Source organism: Bidens hawaiensis, unplaced genomic scaffold (assembly GCF_021521415.1).
Source record: "Bidens hawaiensis isolate Kalapana, Puna unplaced genomic scaffold, B.hawaiensis_p1.1 tig00026906_1, whole genome shotgun sequence".
NCBI lineage: Eukaryota > Viridiplantae > Streptophyta > Magnoliopsida > Asterales > Asteraceae > Bidens > Bidens hawaiensis.
In genome coordinates, this window is record NW_027494344.1 from 209,812 (window position 1) to 233,819 (window position 24,008).

Consider the following 24,008-nt stretch of genomic DNA (forward strand, 5'->3'; position numbering starts at 1 on the left):
CATTTTTAACATTAAAATATAATATCAATGACTCGAAATGTGGGGGCTGTCACACCATTGTACGACGAGTAAGGAGGGTTAGTTATTCATATTTGTTTGTTTTCATTTTCATTGATTGTTGTTGTCTGAAACAGGAATCATTATTTGCGTTTCCATATGAGTTTTATGTTTGAAATATTTTGTACTTCTAGGAGCTATATGAAAACCATTTATGTTTGTAGGCGGTTTGATTAATTGTTTGTAGATGTAGGTAAATCACAAGAGGGGTAGCGGGTTTAAAGAAGGAAAAGTAATCTCACAAGGGGGTGCAACAAGTTTACATAAAATCTTATCAAACTCTTAAAATAAATTCGATATAAAGTTTACTTGAGTTAGTTATAAAATCTTATCAAACTCTTAAAATAAATTCGATATAAAGTTTATTTGAGTTAGCTAGTTAGTTCCGTGTGATTCGGCATAAAGGCAAACTTAATTTTCCTCTTTATTTTAGGGAATACGATCAAAATTTCGAACTGCCCACGGGGTGTCGTGAGGTCATAATTATTAATACGATTCTTTTTTATGGTCATAAAATATTGTATGACAGTCTTCTAGTCCGAATTTATGATCCGATTCAGTGGTTCGACCCATCCTCAGTTTTTCCCCTCGTGTACTACCCCCTTTGACAATACGACCAAAATTTCGAACGGGCCACGGGGTGGCGTGAGGTCATATTTATTGACCCGATTCTTTATTATGGTTATAAAATATTGTATGGCAGTCTTCTAGACCGAATATATGATCCGCTTCAGTGTTTCGACCCATCCTCAGTTTTTTCCTCCGGCTCGTATACTACCCCCTTTGGCAATACGACCAAAATTTCGAACGGGCCACGAGGTGGCGTGAGTGCATAATTATTGATCCGATTTTTTCTTATGCTCATAAAATATTGTATGGTAGTCTCCTAAACCGAATTTATGATCCGATTCAGTGGTTCGACCTATACTCATTTTTTCTTTCGGCTCGTGTACTACCCCCTTTGGCAATATGACCAAAATTTCGAACGAGCCACGGGGTGGCTTGAGGTCATAATTATTGATCCGATTCTTTCTTATGGTCATAAATATTGTATGACAGTCTCTTAGTCCGAATTTATGATCCGATTCAGTGGTTCGACCCATCCTCAGTTTTTTCCTCAGGCTCGTGTACTACCCCTTTTGGCAATACGACAAAAATTTCGAACGAGCCATGTGGTGGCGTGAGGTCATATTTATTGATCTGATTCTTTCTAATATTCATAAAATATTGTATGGCAGTCTCCAAGACCGAATTTATGATCCGATTCAGTGTTTCAACCCATCATCAGTTTTTCCTTCGCCTCGTGTACTACCCCGTTTGGCAATACGACCAAAATTTCGAACGGGTCAAGGGGTGACGTGAGGGAATAATTATTGATCCGATCTTTCTTATGGTCATAAAGTATTGTATGGTAGTCTCTTAGACCAAATTTATGATCTGATTCAGTGGTTTGACCCATACTCAGTTTTTCCTCTGACCCTTTTACTACCCCCTTTCGCAATACGACCAAAATTTCGAACGAGCCACGAGTTGGCGTGAAGTAATAATTATTGATCCGATTCTTTCTTATAGTCATAATATATTGTATGGTAGTCTCCTAAACCGAATTTATGATCCGATTCAGTGGTTCGACCCATCCTCAATTTTTCCTCCGGCACATGTACTGCCTCCTTTGGCAATACGACAAAAATTTCGAACGAGCCACGGGGTGGCGTGAGGTCATATTTATTGATCCGATTCTTTCTTATGGTCATAAAATATTGTATGGCAGTCTTCTAGACCTAATATATGATCCGGTTTAGAGTTTCGACCCATCCTCAGTTTTTCCTCCGGTTCGTGTACTACCCCCTTTGGCAATACGACCAAAATTTCGACCGAGCCACGAGGTGGCGTGAGGGCATAATTATTGATCCGATTCTTTCTTATGGTCATAAAATATTGTATGGTAGTTTCCAAGACCGAATTTATGATCCGATTCAGTGTTTCGACCCATCCTCAGTTTTTTCTCAGGCTCGTTGTACCCTTTGGCAATACGACAAAAATTTCGAACAAGCCACGGGGTGGCGTGAGGGCATAATTATTAATCCGATTCTTTCTTATGGTCATAAAATATTGCATGGTAGACTTCTAGACCGAATTTATGATCCGATTCAGTGGTTCGACCCGTTCTCAGTTTTTCCTCCGGCTCGTGTACGACCCCCTTTGACAATACGACCAAAATTTCGAACGAGCCACGAGATGGCGTGAGGGCATAATTATTGATCCAATTCTTTTTTATGCTCATAAAATATTGTATGATAATCTTTTAAACTGAATTTATGATTCGATTCAATGGTTCGACCCATCATCAGTTTTTCCTCCGGATCGTGTACTACCCTCTTTGGCAATACGACCAAAATTTTGAACGAGCCACGAGGTGGCGTGAGGGCATAATTATAGATCTGATTCTTTCTTATGCTCATAAAATATTGTATGGTAGTCTTCTAAACGAATTTATGATCCGATTCAGTGGTTCGACCCATCCTCAGTTTTTCCTCCGGCTCGTTTACTACCCATTTTGGCAATACGACCAAAATTTCGAACGGGCCACGGGGTGGCGTGAGGTCATATTTATTAATCCGATTCTTTCTTATTGTCATAAAATATTGTATGGCAGTCTCTTAGACCGAATTTATGATCCGATTCATTGTTTCCACCCATCCATATTTTTTCCTCCGGCTCGCGTAATACCCCTTTTGCAACACGACCAAAATTTCGAACCGGTCAAGGGGTGACGTGAGGGCATAATTATTGATCCGATACTTTCTTATGGTTATAAATTATTGTATGGCAGTCTCCTAGTCCGAACTTATGATCCAATTTAGTGGTTCGACCCATTCTCAGTTTTTTCCTCCGTCTCGTGTACTGCCCCCTTTGGCAATACGAAAAAAATTTCGAACGGGCCACGGGGTGGCGTGAGGTCATATTTATTGGTTTGATTCTTTCTTATGGTCATAAAATATTGTATGGTAGTATACAAGACCGAATTTATGATCCGATTCAGTGTTTCAACCCATACTCAGTTTTTCCTCCGGCTCGTGTACTACCCCATTTGGCAATACGACAAAAATTATTTGTATGGTAGTCTCCTAGACCGAATTTATGATCCGAATAAGTGGTTCGACCCATCCTCAGTTTTTCCGCCGGCTCGTGTACTACCCCTTTTGGCAATACGACCAAAATTTCGAACGGGCCACGAGGTAGCGTGAGGGCATAATTATTGATCCGATTCTTTCTTATGGTCATAAAATATTGTAGGGTAGTCTTCCAGACCGAATTTATGATCCGATTCAATGTTTCAACCCATCCTCAGTTTTTCCTCCGACTCTTTTACTACCCCCTTTAACAATACTACCAAAATTTCGAACGGGCCACGAGGTGGCGTGAGGTCATAATTCTTGATCCGATTCTTTATTATAGTCATAATATATGTATGATAGTATACTAAATCGAATTTATGATCCGATTCAGTGTTTAGACCCATCCTCAGTTTTTCTTCCGGCTCGTGTACTACCTCTTTTAGCAATACGACCAAAATTTCGAACGGGCCACGGGTTGGCGTGAGGGCATAATTATTGATCCGATTCATTCTTATGGTCATAAAATATTGCATGGTAGTCTCCTAGACCGAATTTATGATCCGATTTTGTGGTTCGACCAATTCTCAATTTTTCCTGCGACTCGTGTACGACCCCATTTGGCAATACGACCAAAATTTCGAACGGGCCACGAGGTGGCGTGATGGCATAATTATTGATCCGATTCTTTCGTATGCTCATAAAATATTGTATAGTAGTATGCTAGACCGAATTTTTGATCCGATTCAATGGTTCGACCCATCCTCAGTTTTTTCTCCCGCTCGTGTACCCTTTGGCAATACGACAAAAATTTTGAATGTGCCACGGGGTGGCGTGAGGGTATAATTATTGATCCGATTCTTTCTTATGTTCATAAAATATTGCATGGTATTCTCCTAGACCGAATTTATGATCCGATTCAGTGGTTCGACCCATCCTCAGTTTTTCCGCCGACTCGTGTACTACCCCATTTGGCAATACGACCAAAATTTCGAACGGGCCACGAGGTGGCGTGAGGGCATAATTATTGATCCGATTCTTTCGTATGCTCATAAAATATTGTATAGTAGTATGCTAGACCGAATTTATGATCCGATTCAATGGTTCGACCCATCCTCAGTTTTTTCTCCGGCTCGTGTACCCTTTGGCAATACGACAAAAATTTTGAATGTGCCACGGGGTGTCGTGAGGGCATAATTATTGATCCGATTCTTTCTTATGCTCATAAAATATTGCATGGAAGTCTCATAGACTGAATTTATGATCCGATTTAGTGGTTCGACCCATTCTCAGTTTTTCCTCCGGCTCGTGTACTACCCCATTTTGCAATACGACAAAAATTTCGAACGGGTCAAGGGGTGACGTGAGGGCATAATTATTAATCCGATTCTTTATTATGCTCATAAAATATTGTATGGCATTCTCCTAGTCCGAACTTATGATCCGATTAAGTGGTTCGACTCATTTTCAGTTTTTTTATCCGGCTCGTGTACTGCCCCCTTTGGCAACCCGACAAAAGTTTCGAACGGGCCACGGGTGGCGTGTGGTCATATTTATTGATTTGATTCTTTTTTATGGTCATAAAATATTGTATGGTAGTCTCCAAGACCGAGTTTATGATCCGATTTTAGTGTTTCAACCCGTCCTCAGTTTTTCCTCCGGCTCGTGTACTACCACACTTGGCAATACGACAAAAATTTCGAACGGGCCACGGGGTGGCGTGAGGGCATAATTATTGATCCGATTCTTTCTTATGGTCATAAAATACTGCTTGGTAGTCTCCTAGACCGAATTTATGATCCGATTCAGTGGTTCGACCCATTCTCAGTTTTTCCTCCGGCTCGTGTACTACCCCCTTTGGCAACACGACAAAAATTTTGAATGTGCCACGGGGTGGCGTGAGGGTATAATTATTGATCCGATTCTTTCTTATGCTCATAAAATATTGTATGGTAGTCTCCTAGACCGAATTTATGATCCGATTCAGTGGTTCGACCCATCCTCAGTTTTTCCGCCGACTCGTGTACTACCCCATTTGGCAATACGACCAAAATTTCGAACGGGCCACGAGGTGGCGTGAGGGCATAATTATTGATCCGATTCTTTCGTATGCTCATAAAATATTGTATAGTAGTATGCTAGACCGAATTTATGATCCGATTCAATGGTTCGACCCATCCTCAGTTTTTTCTCCAGCTCGTGTACCCATTGGCAATACGACAAAAATTTTGAATGTGCCACGGGGTGTCGTGAGGGCATAATTATTGATCCGATTCTTTCTTATGGTCATAAAATATTGCATGGTAGTCTCATAGACTGAATTTATGATCCGATTTAGTGGTTCGACCCGTCCTCAGTTTTTCCTCCGGCTCGTGTACTACCACACTTGGCAATACGACAAAAATTTCGAACGGGCCACGGGGTGGCGTGAGGGCATAATTATTGATCCGATTCTTTCTTATGGTCATAAAATACTGCTTGGTAGTCTCCTAGACCGAATTTATGATCCGATTCAGTGGTTCGACCCATTCTCAGTTTTTCCTCCGGCTCGTGTACTACCCCCTTTGGCAACACGACAAAAATTTTGAATGTGCCACGGGGTGGCGTGAGGGTATAATTATTGATCCGATTCTTTCTTATGCTCATAAAATATTGTATGGTAGTCTCCTAGACCGAATTTATGATCCGATTCAGTGGTTCGACCCATCCTCAGTTTTTCCGCCGACTCGTGTACTACCCCATTTGGCAATACGACCAAAATTTTGAACGGGCCACGAGGTGGCGTGAGGGCATAATTATTGATCCGATTCTTTCGTATGCTCATAAAATATTGTATAGTAGTATGCTAGACCGAATTTATGATCCGATTCAATGGTTCGACCCATCCTCAGTTTTTTCTCTAGCTCGTGTACCCTTTGGCAATACGACAAAAATTTTGAATGTGCCACGGGGTGTCGTGAGGGCATAATTATTGATCCGATTCTTTCTTATGGTCATAAAATATTGCATGGTAGTCTCATAGACTGAATTTATGATCCGATTTAGTGGTTCGACCCATTCTCAGTTTTTCCTCCGGCTCGTGTACTACCCCATTTTGCAATACAACAAAAATTTCGAACGGGTCAAGGGGTGACGTGAGGGCATAATTATTAATCCGATTCTTTCTTATGCTCATAAAATATTGTATGGCATTCTCCTAGTCCGAACTTATGATCCGATTAAGTGGTTCGACTCATATTCAGTTTTTTTATCCGGCTCGTGTACTGCCCCCTTTGGCAACCCGACAAAAATTTCGAACGGGCCACGGGTGGCGTGTGGTTATATTTATTGATTTGATACTTTTTTATGGTCATAAAATATTGTATGGTAGTCTCCAAGACCGAGTTTATGATCCGATTTTAGTGTTTCAACCCGTCCTCAGTTTTTCCTCCGGCTCGTGTACTACCCCACTTGGCAATACGACAAAAATTTCGAACGGGCCACGTGGTGGCGTGAGGGCATAATTATTGATCCGATTCTTTCTTATGGTCATAAAATACTGCTTGGTAGTCTCCTAGACCGAATTTTTGATCCGATTCAGTGGTTTGACCCATTCTCAGTTTTTCCTCCGGCTCGTGTACTACCCCCTTTGGCAACACGCCCCAAATTTCGAATGGGACACGAGGTGGCGTGAGGCATAATTATGATCCGATTCTCTCTTATCCTCATAAAATATTGTATGGTAGTCTCCTAGACTGAATTTATGATCCGATTCAGTGGTTCGACCCATTCTCAGTTTTTCCTCCGGCTCGTGTAACACCCCATTAGGCAATACGACTAAAATTTCGAACGGATCAAGGGGTGACGTGAGGGCTTAATTATTGATCCGATTCTTTCTTATGGTAATAAAATATTGTATGTTAGTCTCCTAGACCGAATTTATGATCCGATTCAGTGGTTCAAACCATTCTCAGTTTTTCCTCTCGCTCGTGTACTACCCCCTTTGGCAACACGACCAAAATTTCGAACGGGCCACGAGGTGGCGTGAGGGCATAATTATGATCCGATTCTTTCTTATGCTCATAAAATATTGTATGGTAGTCTCCTAGACCGAATTTATGATCCGATTCAGTGGTTCAACCCATCCTCAGTTTTTCCTCCGGCTCGTGTACCTTTTGGCAATACGACAAAAGATTTCGAACGAGCCACGTGGTGGCGTTAGGGCATAATTATTGATCCGATTCTTTCTTATGGTCATAAAGTATTGTATGGTGGTCTCCTAAACCGAATTTATGATCCGATTTATTGGTTCGATCCATCCTCAGTTTTTCCTCCGGCTCGTGTACTACCCCTTTAGGCAATACGACCAATATTTCGAACGGGCCAAGGGGTGACGTAGGGGCATACTTATTTATCCGATTCTTGTTTATGGTCATAAAATATTGTATGCAAGTCTCTGAGACTGAATTTATGATCCGACTCAGTGTGTAGACCCATCCTCAGTTTTTTCTCAGGCTCGTGTACTGCCCCCTGTGGCAATACGACAAAAATTTCGAACGGGCCACGGGGTGGCGTGAGGTCATATTTATTGATCTGATTATTTCTTATGGTCATAAGATATTGTATGGCAGTCTCCAAGACCGAATTTATGACCCGATTTAGTGTTTCGACCCATCCTCAGTTTTTCCTCCGGCTCGTGCACTACCCCATTTGGCAAAACGACAAAAATTTCGAACGGGCCACGGGTTGGCGTGAGGGCATAATTATTGATCCGATTCTTTTTTATGGTCATAAAATATTGCATGGTAGTCTCCTAGACCGAATTTATGATCCGATTCAGTGTTTCAACCCATACTCAGTTTTTTCTCCAGCTCGTGTACCCTTTGGCAATACGATAAAAATTTCGAACGGGCCACGGGGTGGCGTTAGGGCATAATTATTGATCCGATTCTTTCTTATGGTCATAAAATATTGTATGGTAGTCTCCAAGACCGAATTTATGATCCGATTCAGTGTTTCAACCCATACTCAGTTTTTCCTCCGGCTCGTGTACTACCCCTTTTGGCAATACGACAAAAATTTCAAATGGGCCACGGGGTGGCGTGAGGGCATAATTATTTATCCGATTCTTTCTTATGGTCATAAAACATTGCATGGTAGTCTCCTAGACCGAATTTATGATCCGATTAAGTGGTTCGACCCATTCTCCATTTTTCCTCCGGCTCGTGTACTACTCCTTTGACAACACGACCAAAATTTCGAACGGGCCACAAGGTGGCGTGACGGCATAATTATTGATCCGATTTTTTCTTATACTCATAAAATATTGTATAGTAGTCTCCTTGACCGAATTTATGATCCGATTCAGTGGTTCGAACCATCCTCAGTTTTTCCTCCGGCTCGTGTACCTCTTGGTAATACGACAAAAAATTTCGAACGAGCCACGTGGTGGCGTGAAGGCATAATTATTGATCTGATTCGTTCTTATGGTCATAAAATATTGCATGGTAGTCTCCTAGCCTAATTTATGATACGATTAAGTGATTCGACCAATTCTCAGTTTTTCCTCCGGCTCGTGTACTACACCATTTGGCAATACGACCAAAATTTCAAACGAGTCACGGGGTGGCGTGAGGGCATAATAATTGATCCGATTCTTTCTTATGGTCATAAAATATTGCATGGTAGTCTGCTAAACTGAATTTATTATCCGATTCAGTGGTTCGACCCATTCTCAGTTTTTCCTCCGGCTCGTGTACTACCCCATTTGGCAATACGACCAAAATTTCGAACGGGTCAAGGGGTGACGTGAGGGCATAATTAATGATCCGATTCTTTCTTATGCTCATATAATATTGTATGACAGTCTCCAAGACCGAATTTACGACCCGATTCAGTGGTTCGACCAATCCTCAGTTTTTCCTACGGCTCGTGTACTACCCACTTTGGCAATACGACCAAAATTTCGAACGGACCACGGGGTGACGTGAGGGCATAATTATTGATCCCAATATTTCTTATGGTCATAAAATTGCATGATAGTCTCCTAGACCGAATTTAAGATCCGATTCAGTGGTTTACCCAACCTTAGTTTTTCCTCCGGCTCGTGTACTACCTTCTTTGTCAATACGACCAAAATTTCAAACAGGCGACGAGGTGGCGTGAGGGAATAATTATTGATCCGATTCTTTCTTATGGTTATAAAATATTGTATGGTAGTCTCCTAGACCGAATTTATGATCCGATTCAGTGGTTCGACCCATCCTCAGTTTTTCCTCCGGCTCGTGTACTACCCCCTTTGGCAATACGACCAAAATTTCAAACGGGCGACGAGGTGGCGTGAGGGCATAATTAGTGATCCCATTATTTCTTATGGTCATAAAATATTGTTTGGTAGTCTCTTAGGCCGAATTTATGATCCGATTCAGTGGTTCGACCTATCCTCAGTTTTTCCTCCGGCTCGTGTACTACCCCCTTTGGCAGTACTATCCAAATTTCGAACGGGCCACGGGGTGGCGTGGGGTCATAATTATTGATCCGATTCTTTCTTATAGTCATAATATATTGTATGGTAGTCTCTTAGACCGAAATAATTATCTGATTAAGTGGTTCGACCCATTCTCAGTTTTCCTCCGGCTCGAGTACTACCCCCTTTGACAATACGACCAAAATTTCGAACGGGCCACGGGGTGGCGTGAGGTTATATTTATTGATCCGATTTGTTCTTATGGTCATAAGATATTGTATAGCAGTCTACTAGACCGAATTTATGACCCTATTCAGTGTTTTGACCCATCCTCAGTTTTTCCTCCGGCTCGTGTACTACCCCATTTGGCAATACGACCAAAATTTCGAACGTGCCACGAGGTGGCGTGAGGGCATAATTATTGATCCGATTCTTTCTTATGCTTATAAAATATTGTATGGTACTCTCCTAAACAGAATATATGATCCGATTTAGTGGTTCGACCCATCCTCAGTTTTTCCTCCGGCTCGTGTACCACCCACTTTGGCAATACGACCAAAATTTCGAACGGGCCACGAGGTGGCGTGAGGGCATAATTATTGATTCGATTCTTTATTATGCTTATAAAATATTGTATGGTAGTCTCATAAACCGAATTTATGATCTGATTCAGTAGTTCGACCCATCCTCAGTTTTTCCTCCTGCTCGTGTGTAAGGCCCCGTTACCGGTAGCCCAACTTTCGTGTTGGATTTATTCATAAACACAGTTCTAAACATCAGAGTTAATTAAAACATTTACGCGGAATATAAAACTTTCATAAAACATTACATAATTCATAACTTGTCTCAAAACATCCTTTGTCTTTCAACATTAACGCATTAAAATTAAAACATCATAAGTCTTCAGATGCCAGGCACTTGTTCAATGCCACGTGTCTCCTCAAGCGAGCTGCCTCATCCTACTCACCTGCGTGCATACTAAAAGTCAGCTACGCTGAGTGAGTTCTAGTTAATCATACACTATACAATACACATAAACTTATATTCTTTCATTCATACTTTCATACTTTCATACTTTCATTCTTTCTTTTGTATTAACTTACCTTCATATCTTACGTTATAAAGAGCATTACGCCCTACATTCCTCGAGTATTATTAGGGCTCGGTACCCTCCTACCTCGAGTATTATTAGGGCTCGGTACCCTCCTTCCTCGAGTATTATCAGGGCTCGGTACCCTCCTTCCTCGAGTATTATCAGGGCTCGGTACCCTCCTTCCTCGAGTATTATTTGGGCTCGGTACCCTCTTTCCACGAGTATTATTAGGGCTCGGTTTCCCTCTTTCCACGAGTATTATTAGGGCTCGGTTTCCCTCTTTCCTCGAATATTAGTAGGGTTCGGTTCCCTAGTTCTCGAATATTAGTAGGGTTCGACTCCCTCTTCGTTACCATACAACCATACATCATACCTCGAGTATTATTAGGGCTCGGTACCCTTTTCGTAACCATACAACCATGCAACCGTCATTTCCTTCTTTTATTAACTTTATCACGTTCATACACATAAGCATACATATCATACTTACCTTACACATAGCGTTACAACCTGACAGTACGTGCAATATCCGAAGATCGTTCACGTACCATCAAGCAATCATTCATACATATCATATCATTCACATAAGGCATACACTTACCTCTTAGGATAAGCGTATTAACAAACATATCAAGTATGCACACAGCCCCGAAAACATAACACATAAATGGGGCTAGAAACTCACCTGAACACGGTTACGTTCACCGTTAATCGTAATCCCTTTCTTCAGTTGTGCACGGCTGACTGTATGACAAGTATACGTATCAATTAACTATCACTTCTCATAATGTATTTCTATCTTTATATGACCCACAACGAACGGGGGTCCGGGGGCAGCGCCCCTGGCAGCGGGGTCTAAAGGCGGCAGCCCCTAGCAGGGTCTAAGGGGCAGAGCCCCTGGCTGGGGTCGAGCTGCCAGGTCAGCTTGGAAAAATTTTATTTCCATTAACTGTCTTAACACATTTTTCATAAGATTTTTAATTTATTTTCTAATCGAACTTGACCTTAGGCGAAGTTAAACCTTAGGCGAACTTAGCTTTAGGCGAAGTTGTCATCAGGCGAACTTAGCTTTAGGCGAAGTTGTCATCAGGCGAACTTAGCTTTAGGCGAAGTTGTCATCAGGCGAACTTAGCTTTAGGCGAAGTTGTCATCAGGCGAACTTGGCTTTAGGCGAAGTTACCTGTTAGGCGAACTTGGCCTCAAGCGAAGTTATCGCTTTGAAGGCGAAGTTATCGCTTTGAAGGCGAAGTTGCCCAGATGCAGGCGAAGTTGCCCAGATCAGCCGCTGTTTTAGTTTCTGACCAACATTTCGAGCGATTTTAACACCCTTGCTATGGTTCGACATCACCCCCTACGTTCCCCAACCGTTTCCGGTCGTATATACGCTATAAAGCTCGGATCTTTAAACTTCAAAGATCAAAAATCAAACCTTTTTGAGCTTGTTTGGATCTCGTTTACTTGTTATCACAACTAATCGCTCTCTCTCTCTCGGATCTACCCGGTTCTTCCCTCGGCCGGCGGCGAAGTTGTGTGGTGTGTGTGTGTTTTTGGAGTGTGTTAGAAAAGTGATAGAATGAAAGATATTTTTGGGTTTAGGGGGTATTTATATCCCTTAAATCCCATGGACCTAAGGCCCATTCTCATTTAACCCATCTCAATTATTCCAAGTCCATGATCCGCTCCTTACCCGATATTAATTAATTACGTGAAATCACTAAACATAACTTCCTTTATTCAACATTATAAATTTTAGGATGTTACATCGTGTAATACACCCTTTGGCAATACGACCAAAATATCGAACGGGCCACGAGGTGGCGTGAGGACATAATTATTGATCCGATCCTTTCTTATGGTCATAAAATATTGTATGGCAGTCTCCAAGACCGAATTTATGATCCGATTCAGTGTTTCAACCCATCCTTAGTTTTTCCTACGGCTCGTGTACTACCCCGTTTGGCAAGACGACCAAAATTTCAAACGGCCACGAGGTGGCGTGAGGTCATAATTATTGATTCGATTCTTTCTTATAGTCATAATATATTGTATGGTAGTCTACTAAACCGAATTTATGATCCTATTCAGTGTTTAGACCCATCCTCAGTTTTTCTTATGGCTCGTTTACTTCCCCTATTAGCAATACGAACAAAAATTTCAAACGGGCCACGGGGTGGCATGAGGTCATACTTATTGATCCGATTCTTTCTTAAGGTTATAAAATATTGTATGGTAGTCTCTTAGTCCGAACTTACGGTCCGATTCAGTGGTTAGACCCATCCTCAGTTTTTTCCTCCGGCTCGTGTACTGCCCCTTTTGGCAATACGACCAAAATTTCGAACGGTCCACGAGGTGGCGTGAGAGCATAATTATTGATCCGACTCATTCTTATGGTCATAAAATATTGTATGGCAGTCTCTTAGACCGAATTTATGATCCGATTCAATGTTTCAACCCATCCTCAGTTTTTCTTCTAGCTCGTGTACTACCCCATTTGGCAATACGACAAAAATTTCGAACGATCCACGAGGTGGCGTGAGGGCATAATTATTGATCTGATTCTTTCTTATGGTTATAAAATATTTCATGGTAGTCTCTTAGACCGAATTTATGATCCGATTCAGTGTTTCAACGCATACTCAGTTTTTCCTCCGGCTCGTGTACTTACCCATTAGGCAATACGACAAAAATTTCAAACGGTCCACGAGGTGGCGTGAAAGCATAATTATTGATCCGATTCTTTCTTATGGTTATAAAATATTGTATGGTAGTCTCTTAAACCGAATTTATGAATCGATTCCGTGTTTCAACCCATCCTCAGTTTTTCCTCCGGCTCGTGTACTACCCTATTTGGCAATACGACAAAAATTTCGAAAGGGCCACGGGGTGGCGTGAGAGCATAATTATTGATCTGATTCTTTCTTATGGTCATAAAATATTGCATGGTAGTCTCCTAGACCGAATTTATGATCCGATTCAGTGGTTCGACCCATTCTCAGTTTTTCCTTCGGCTCGTGTACTACCACATTTGGCAATACGACAAAAATTTCGAACGTGCCACGAGGTGGCGTGAGGGCATAATTATTGATCCGATTCTTTCTTATGCTCATAAAATATTGTATGGTAGTCTCCTAAAACGAATTTATGATCCGATTCAGTGGTTCGACCCATCCTCAATTTTTCCTCCGGCTCGTGTACCCTTTGGCAATACGACCAAAATTTCGAACAGGCCACGGGGTGACGTGAGGGCATAATTATTAATCCGATTCTTTCTTATGGTCATAAAGTATTGTTTGGCAGTCTCCTAGACCGAATTTATTATCTGATTCAGTGTTTCGACATATCCTCAGTTTTTCCTCCGGCTCGAGTACAACCCCCTTTGGCAATACGACCAAAATTTCGAACGGTCCACGAGGTGGCGTGAGAGCATAATTATTGATCCGACTTATTCTTATGGTCATAAAATATTGTATGGCAGTCTCTTAGACCGAATTTATGATCCGATTCAGTGTTTCGACCATCCTCAGTTTTTCCTACGGCTCGTGTACTACCCCATTTGGCAATACGACCAAAATTTCGAACGGGTTACGAGGTGGCGTGAGGGCATAATTATTAATACGATTCAATCTTATGGTCATAAAATATTGTATGGTAGTCTCCTAGACCTAATTTATGATCCGATTCAGTGGTTCGACCCATCCTTTGTTTTTCCTCCGGCTCGTGTACCTTTTGGCAATACGACCAAAATTTCGATCGAGCCACGGGGTGGCGTGAGGGCATAATTATTGATTCGATTGTTTCTTATAGTCGTAAAGTATTGTATGGTAGTCTCCTAGACCGAATTTATGATCCGGTTCATTGGTTCGACCCATCCTCAGTTTTTCCTCCGCCTCGTGTACTACCCCTTTTGGCAATACGACCAAAATTTCGAACGGGCCAAGGGGTGACGTGAGGGCATAATTATTGATCCAATTCTTTCTTATGGTCATAAACTATTGTATGGTAGTCTCCTAAATAGAATTTATGAACCGATTCAGTGGTTCGACCCATCCTCAGTTTTTCCTCCGGCTCGTGTACTACCCTATTTGGAAATACGACCAAAATTTCGAACAGGCCACGTAGTGGCGTGAGGACATATTTATTGATCCGACTCTTTCTTATGGTCATAAAATATTGTATGACAGTCTCCTAGACCTTATTTATGATCCGATTCAGTGTTTCGACCCATCCTCAGTTTTTCATATGGCTCGTGTACTACCCCCTTTGGCAATACGACCAAAATTTCGAACGGGCTACGAGGTGGTGTGAGGGCATAATTATTAATACGATTCTTATGGTCATAAAATATTGTATGGTAGTCTCCTAGACCGAATTTATGTTCCGATTCAGTGGTTCGACCCATCCTCAGTTTTTCTCCGGCTCATGTACCTTTTGGCAATACGACCAAAATTTCGACCGAGCCACGGGGTGGCGTGAGGTCATATTTATTGATCCGATTCTTTCTTATGGTCAGAAAATATTGTATGGCAGTCTCCAAGACCGAATTTATGATCCGATTCAGTGTTTCGACCCATCCTCAGTTTTTCCTACGGCTCGTGTACTATCCCTTTTGGCAATACGACCAAAATTTCGAACGGGCTACGAGGTGGCGTGAGTGCATAATTATTAATACGATTCTTTCTTATGGTCATAAAATATTGTATGGTAGTCTCATAGACCTAATTTATGATCCGATTCAGTGGTTCGACCCATCCTCAGTTTTTCTCCGGATCATGTACCTTTTGGCAATACGACCAAAATTTCGAACGGGCCACGGGGTGGCGTGAGGTCATATTTATTGATCCGATTCTTTCTTATGGTCAGAAAATATTGTATGGCAGTCTCTAAGACCGAATTTATGATCCGATTCAGTGTTTCGACCCATCCTCAGTTTTTCCTACGGCTCGTGTACTACCCCTTTTGGCAATACGACCAAAATTTCGAACGGGCTACGAGGTGGCGTGAGTGCATAATTATTAATACGATTCTTTCTTATGGTCATAAAATATTGTATGGTAGTCCCCTAGACCTAATTTATGATCCGATTCAGTGGTTCGACCCATCATCAGTTTTTCTCCGGCTCATGTACCTTTTGGCAATACGACCAAAATTTCGAACGGGCCAAAGGGGTGACGTGAGGGCATAATTATTGATCCAATTCTTTCTTATGGTCATAAACTATTGTATGGTAGTCTCCTAAACAGAATTTATGAGCCGATTCAGTGGTTCGACCCATCCTCTGTTTTTCCTCCGGCTCGTGTACTACCCCCTTTGGCAATACGACCAAAATTTCGAACAGGCCACGTAGTGGCGTGAGGACATATTTATTGATCCGACTCTTTCTTATGGTCATAAAATATTGTATGACAGTCTCCTAGACCTTATTTATGATCCGATTCAGTGTTTCGACCCATCCTCAGTTTTTCATACGGCTCGTGTACTACCCCCTTTGGCAATACGACCAAAATTTCGAACGGGCTACGAGGTGGTGTGAGGGCATAATTATTAATACGATTCTTTCTTATGGTCATAAAATATTGTATGGTAGTCTCCTAGACCGAATTTATGATCCGATTCAGTGGTTCGACCCATCCTCAGTTTTTCTCCGGATCATGTACCTTTTGGCAATACGACCAAAATTTCGAACGGGCCACGGGGTGGCGTGAGGTCATATTTATTGATCCGATTCTTTCTTATGGTCAGAAAATATTGTATGGCAGTCTCTAAGACCGAATTTATGATCCGATTCAGTGTTTCGACCCATCCTCAGTTTTTCCTACGGCTCGTGTACTACCCCTTTTGGCAATACGACCAAAATTTCGAACGGGCTACGAGGTGGCGTGAGTGCATAATTATTAATACGATTCTTTCTTATGGTCATAAAATATTGTATGGTAGTCCCCTAGACCTAATTTATGATCCGATTCAGTGGTTCGACCCATCATCAGTTTTTCTCCGGCTCATGTACCTTTTGGCAATACGACCAAAATTTCGAACGGGCCAAAGGGGTGACGTGAGGGCATAATTATTGATCCAATTCTTTCTAATGGTCATAAACTATTGTATGGTAGTCTCCTAAACAGAATTTATGAGCCGATTCAGTGGTTCGACCCATCCTCTGTTTTTCCTCCGGCTCGTGTACTACCCCCTTTGGCAATACGACCAAAATTTCGAACAGGCCACGTAGTGGCGTGAGGACATATTTATTGATCCGACTCTTTCTTATAGTCATAAAATATTGTATGACAGTCTCCTAGACCTTATTTATGATCCGATTCAGTGTTTCGACCCATCCTCAGTTTTTCATACGGCTCGTGTACTACCCCCTTTGGCAATACGACCAAAATTTCGAACGGGCTACGAGGTGGTGTGAGGGCATAATTATTAATACGATTCTTTCTTATGGTCATAAAATATTGTATGGTAGTCTCCTAGACCGAATTTATGATCCGATTCAGTGGTTCGACCCATCCTCAGTTTTTCTCCGGCTCATGTACCTTTTGGCAATACGACCAAAATTTCGACCGAGCCACGGGGTGGCGTGAGGTCATATTTATTGATCCGATTCTTTCTTATGGTCAGAAAATATTGTATGGCAGTCTCCAAGACCGAATTTATGATCCGATTCAGTGTTTCGACCCATCCTCAGTTTTTCCTACGGCTCGTGTACTATCCCTTTTGGCAATACGACCAAAATTTCGAACGGGCTACGAGGTGGCGTGAGTGCATAATTATTAATACGATTCTTTCTTATGGTCATAAAATATTGTATGGTAGTCTCATAGACCTAATTTATGATCCGATTCAGTGGTTCGACCCATCCTCAGTTTTTCCTCCGGCTCGTGTACCTTTTGGCAATACGACCAAAATTTCGAACGAGCCACGGGGTGGCATGAGGGCATAATTATTGATTCGATTGTTTCTTATAGTCATAAAGTATTGTATGGTAGTCTCCTAGACTGAATTTATGATCCGATTCAGTGGTTCGACCCATCCTCAGTTTTTCCTCCGGCTCGTGTACTACCCCTTTTGGCAATACGACCAAAATTACGAACGGGCCAAAGGGGTGACGTGAGGGCATAATTATTGATCCAATTCTTTCTTATGGTCATAAACTATTGTATGGTAGTCTCCTAAACAGAATTTATGAGCCGATTCAGTGGTTCGACCCATCCTCTGTTTTTCCTCCGGCTCGTGTACTACCCCCTTTGGCAATACGACCAAAATTTCGAACAGGCCACGTAGTGGCGTGAGGACATATTTATTGATCCGACTCTTTCTTATGGTCATAAAATATTGTATGACAGTCTCCTAGACCTTATTTATGATCCGATTCAGTGTTTCGACCCATCCTCAGTTTTTCCTACGGCTCGTGTATTACCCCCTTTGGCAATACGATCAAAATTTCGAACGGGCTACGAGGTGGCGTGAGGGCTTAATTATTAATACGATTCTTTCTTATGGTCATAAAATATTGTATGGTAGTCTCCTAGACCGAATTTATGATCCGATTCAGTGGTTCGACCCATCCTCAGTTTTTCTCCGGATCATGTACCTTTTGGCAATACGACCAAAATTTCGAACGGGCCACGGGGTGGCGTGAGGTCATATTTATTGATCCGATTCTTTCTTATGGTCAGAAAATATTGTATGGCAGTCTCTAAGACCGAATTTATGATCCGATTCAGTGTTTCGACCCATCCTCAGTTTTTCCTACGGCTCGTGTACTACCCCTTTTGGCAATACGACCAAAATTTCGAACGGGCTACGAGGTGGCGTGAGTGCATAATTATTAATACGATTCTTTCTTATGGTCATAAAATATTGTATGGTAGTCCCCTAGACCTAATTTATGATCCGATTCAGTGGTTCGACCCATCATCAGTTTTTCTCCGGCTCATGTACCTTTTGGCAATACGACCAAAATTTCGAACGGGCCAAAGGGGTGACGTGAGGGCATAATTATTGATCCAATTCTTTCTTATGGTCATAAACTATTGTATGGTAGTCTCCTAAACAGAATTTATGAGCCGATTCAGTGGTTCGACCCATCCTCTGTTTTTCCTCCGGCTCGTGTACTACCCCCTTTGGCAATACGACCAAAATTTCGAACAGGCCACGTAGTGGCGTGAGGACATATTTATTGATCCGACTCTTTCTTATGGTCATAAAATATTGTATGACAGTCTCCTAGACCTTATTTATGATCCGATTCAGTGTTTCGACCCATCCTCAGTTTTTCATACGTCTCGTGTACTACCCCCTTTGGCAATACGACCAAAATTTCGAACGGGCTACGAGGTGGTGTGAGGGCATAATTATTAATACGATTCTTTCTTATGGTCATAAAATATTGTATGGTAGTCTCCTAGACCGAATTTATGATCCGATTCAGTGGTTCGACCCATCCTCAGTTTTTCTCCGGCTCATGTACCTTTTGGCAATACGACCAAAATTTCGACCGAGCCACGGGGTGGCGTGAGGTCATATTTATTGATCCGATTCTTTCTTATGGTCAGAAAATATTGTATGGCAGTCTCCAAGACCGAATTTATGATCCGATTCAGTGTTTCGACCCATCCTCAGTTTTTCCTACGGCTCGTGTACTATCCCTTTTGGCAATACGACCAAAATTTCGAACGGGCTACGAGGTGGCGTGAGTGCATAATTATTAATACGATTCTTTCTTATGGTCATAAAATATTGTATGGTAGTCTCATAGACCTAATTTATGATCCGATTCAGTGGTTCGACCCATCCTCAGTTTTTCCTCCGGCTCGTGTACCTTTTGGCAATACGACCAAAATTTCGAACGAGCCACGGGGTGGCATGAGGGCATAATTATTGATTCGATTGTTTCTTATAGTCATAAAGTATTATATGGTAGTCTCCTAGACAGAATTTATGATCCGATTCAGTGGTTCGACCCATCCTCAGTTTTTCCTCCGGCTCGTGTACTATCCCTTTTGGCAATACGACCAAAATTTCGAACGGGCCAAAGGGGTGACGTGAGGGCATAATTATTGATCCAATTCTTTCTTATGGTCATAAAATATTGTATGGTAGTCTCCTAAACAGAATTTATGAACCGATTCAGTGGTTCGACCCATCCTCAGTTTTTCCTCCGGCTCGTGTACTACCCCTTTTGGCAATACGACCAAAATTTCGAACAGGCCACGTAGTGGCGTGAGGACATATTTATTGATCCGACTCTTTCTTATGGTCATAAAATATTGTATGACAGTCTCCTAGACCTTATTTATGATCCGATTCAGTGTTTTGACCCATCCTCAGTTTTTCCTATGGCTCGTGTACTACCCCCTTTGGCAATACGATCAAAATTTCGAACGGGCTACGAGGTGGCGTGAGGGCATAATTAGTAATACGATTCTTTCTTATGGTCATAAAATATTGTATGGTAGTCTCCTAGACCGAATTTATGATCCGATTCAGTGGTTCGACCCATCCTCAGTTTTTCTCCGGCTCATGTACCTTTTGGCAATACGACCAAAATTTCGAATGGGCCAGTGGTGGGGTGAGGTCATATTTATTGATCCGAATCTTTCTTATGGTCATAAATATTGTATGGCAGTCTCCAAGACCGAATTTATGATCCGATTCAGTGTTTCGACCCATCCTTAGTTTTTCCTACGGCTCGTGTACTATCCCTTTTGGCAATACGACCAAAATTTCGAACGGGCTACGAGGTGGCGTGAGTGCATAATTATTAATACGATTCTTTCTTATGGTCATAAAATATTGTATGGTAGTCGCCTAGACCTAATTTATGATCCGATTCAGTGGTTCGACCCATCCTCAGTTTTTCCTCCGGCTCGTGTATCTTTTGGCAATACGACCAAAATTTCGAACGAGCCACGGGGTGGCATGAGGGCATAATTATTGATTCGATTGTTTCTTATAGTCATAAAGTATTGTATGGTAGTCTCCTAGACTGAATTTATGATCCGATTCAGTGGTTCGACCCATCCTCAGTTTTTCCTCCGGCTCGTGTACTACCCCTTTTGGCAATACGACCAAAATTACGAACGGGCCAAAGGGGTGACGTGAGGGCATAATTATTGATCCAATTCTTTCTTATGGTCATAAACTATTGTATGGTAGTCTCCTAAACAGAATTTATGAGCCGATTCAGTGGTTCGACCCATCCTCTGTTTTTCCTCCGGCTCGTGTACTACCCCCTTTGGCAATACGACCAAAATTTCGAACAGGCCACGTAGTGGCGTGAGGACATATTTATTGATCCGACTCTTTCTTATGGTCATAAAATATTGTATGACAGTCTCCTAGACCTTATTTATGATCCGATTCAGTGTTTCGACCCATCCTCAGTTTTTCCTACGGCTCGTGTATTACCCCCTTTGGCAATACGATCAAAATTTCGAACGGGCTACGAGGTGGCGTGAGGGCTTAATTATTAATACGATTCTTTCTTATGGTCATAAAATATTGTATGGTAGTCTCCTAGACCGAATTTATGATCCGATTCAGTGGTTCGACCCATCCTCAGTTTTTCTCCGGATCATGTACCTTTTGGCAATACGACCAAAATTTCGAACGGGCCACGGGGTGGCGTGAGGTCATATTTATTGATCCGATTCTTTCTTATGGTCAGAAAATATTGTATGGCAGTCTCTAAGACCGAATTTATGATCCGATTCAGTGTTTCGACCCATCCTCAGGTTTTCCTACGGCTCGTGTACTACCCCTTTTGGCAATACGACCAAAATTTCGAACGGGCTACGAGGTGGCGTGAGTGCATAATTATTAATACGATTCTTTCTTATGGTCATAAAATATTGTATGGTAGTCCCCTAGACCTAATTTATGATCCGATTCAGTGGTTCGACCCATCATCAGTTTTTCTCCGGCTCATGTACCTTTTGGCAATACGACCAAAATTTCGAACGGGCCACGGGGTGGCGTGAGGTCATATTTATTGATCCGAATCTTTCTTACGGTCATAAAATATTGTATGGTAGTCTCCAAGACCGAATTTATGATCCGATTCAGTGTTTCGACCCATCCTCAGTTTTTCATCCGGCTCGTGTACTACCTCCTTTGGCAATACGACCAAAATTTCGAACGGGCCAAGGGGTGACGTGAGGGCATAATTATTGATCCAATTCTTTCTTATGGTCATAAACTAATGTATGGTAGTCTCCTAGACAGAATTTATGAACCGATTCAGTGGTTCGACCCATCCTCAGTTTTTCCTCCGGCTCGTGTACTACCCCTTTGGCAATACGACCAAAATTTCAAACGGGCCACGTAGTGGCGTGAGGACATATTTATTGATCCGATTCTTTCTTATGGTCATAAAATATTGTATGAGAGTCTCCTAGAACGAATTTATGATCCGATTCAGTTTTTTGACCCATCCTCGGTTTTTACTCTGGTTCGTGTACTACCCTCTTTGGCAATACGACCAAAATTTTGAACGGGCCAAGGGGTGACGTGAGGGCATAATTATTGATCCGATTATTTCTTATGGTCATAAACTATTTTATGGTAGTCTCCTAGACCGAATTTATGATCTGATTAAGTGATTCGACCCATCCTCATTTTTCCTCCGGCTCGTGTACTACCCCATTTGGCAATACGACCAAAATTTCGAACCGGCCAAGAGGTGGCGTGAGGGCATAATTATTGATCCGATTCTTTCTTATGGTCGTAAAATATTGTATGGTAGTCTCCTAGACCGAATTTATAATCCGATTAAGTGGTTTGAACCATTCTCAGTTTTTCCGCCGGCTCTTGTACTACCCCCTTTGGCCATACAACCAAAATTTCGAACGGGCCACGAGGTAGCGTGAGGGCATAATTAATGATCCGATTTTTTCTTATGGTCATAAAATATTGTATGGAAATCTCCTAGACCGAATTTATGATCCGATTAAGTGGTTCGTCCCATCCCCAGTTTTTCATCCGGCTCGTGTACTACCCCCTTTGGCAATACGACCAAAATTTCGAACGGGCCACGAGGTGGCGTGAGGGCATAATTATTGATCCGATTCTTTCTTATGGTCATAAAATATTGTATGGCAGTCTCCATAACCGAATTTTTGTTTTGACCCATTCTCAGTTTTTCTCCGGCTCGTGTACTACCCCCTTTTGCAATACGACCAAAATTTCGAACGGGCCACGGAGTGGCGTGAGGTTATATTTATTGATCTGATTCTTTCTTATGGTCATAAAATATTGTATGACAGTCTCCAAGACCGAATTTATGATCCGATTCAGTGTTTCGACCCATCCTTAGTTTTTCCCCCGGCTCGTGTACTACCCCCTTTGGCAATACGACCAAAATTTCTAACGGGCCAAGGGGTGACGTGAGGGCATAATTATTGATCCAATTCTTTCTTATGGTCATAAAATATTGTATGGTAGTCTCCTAAACAGAATTTATGAACCGATTCAGTGGTTCGACCCATCCTCAGTTTTTCCTTCGGCTCGTGTACTACCTCCTTTGGCAATACGACCAAAATTTCGAACGGGCCACGTAGTGGCGTGAGGACATATTTATTGATCCGACTCTTTCTTATGATCATAAAATATTGTATGACAGTCTCCTAGACCTTATTTATGATCCGATTCAGTGTTTCGACCCATCCTCAGTTTTTCCTACGGCTCGTGTATTACCCCCTTTGGCAATACGATCAAAATTTCGAACGGGCTACGAGGTGGCGTGAGGGCTTAATTATTAATACGATTCTTTCTTATGGTCATAAAATATTTTATGGTAGTCTCCTAGACCGAATTTATGATCCGATTCAGTGGTTCGACCCATCCTCAGTTTTTCTCCGGATCATGTACCTTTTGGCAATACGACCAAAATTTCGAACGGGCCACGGGGTGGCGTGAGGTCATATTTATTGATCTGAATCTTTCTTATGGTCATAAAATATTGTATGGCAATCACCAAGACCGAATTTATGATCCGATTCAGTGTTTCGAACCATCCTCAGTTTTTCCTCCGGCTCGTGTACTACCTCATTTAGCAATACGACCAAAATTTCGAACGGGCCTAGGGGTGACGTGAGGGCATAATTATTGATCCGATTCTTTCTTATGGTCATAAACTAATGTATGGTAGTCTCCTAGACAGAATTTATGAACCGATTCAGTGGTTCGACCCATCCTCAGTTTTTCCTCCGACTCGTGTACTACCCCCCTTTGGCAATACGACCAAAATTTCGAACGGGCCACGTAGTGGCGTGTGGACATATTTATTGATCCGATT

The 24,008-nt window shown here is 42.0% G+C and overlaps 1 long non-coding RNA gene across 1 annotated transcript; it reads right to left on the reverse strand.

Annotated features, from left to right (window-relative positions):
* Positions 1-2,766: 2,766 nt before the first annotated feature.
* Positions 2,767-23,785, reverse strand: LOC143574412 (uncharacterized). Its single transcript, XR_013142585.1, has 3 exons — positions 23,582-23,785; positions 21,646-21,824; positions 2,767-2,789 (listed from the first exon to the last, which is right to left on the reverse strand). It is a non-coding gene; the product is annotated as an uncharacterized LOC143574412 (long non-coding RNA).
* Between the last annotated feature and the right edge of the window lie 223 nt (positions 23,786-24,008).